The sequence below is a fragment of the Sinocyclocheilus grahami genome, unplaced genomic scaffold (genome assembly GCF_001515645.1).
Source record: "Sinocyclocheilus grahami isolate Dianchi unplaced genomic scaffold, SAMN03320097.WGS_v1.1 scaffold794.1, whole genome shotgun sequence".
Lineage (NCBI taxonomy): Eukaryota > Metazoa > Chordata > Actinopteri > Cypriniformes > Cyprinidae > Sinocyclocheilus > Sinocyclocheilus grahami.
The window spans coordinates 922,227-922,493 of NW_015505973.1; positions in this window are offsets into that span (position 1 = coordinate 922,227).

The window sequence follows — 267 nt, forward strand, 5'->3', positions numbered from 1 at the left end:
CAGCATGAGGCTGCTACCAGCACACTTTACTTTTGGGATGGTACTCTGCAGGTGATGAGCAGAATTGGTTTCCTTCAAACATGATGCTTGGAATTGTGGTTCATCAGACCAGAGAATATTATTTCTCACAGTCTGAGGGTCCTTTAGTTGCTTTTTTGCAAATTCTAAGTGTGTTTTCATGTGTCTTAACTGAAGAGAGGATTGAATTTGGACACACCAGCATAAAGCCCAAATCGATGGAGTGTTGCGGCGATGTTTGTCCTTCTG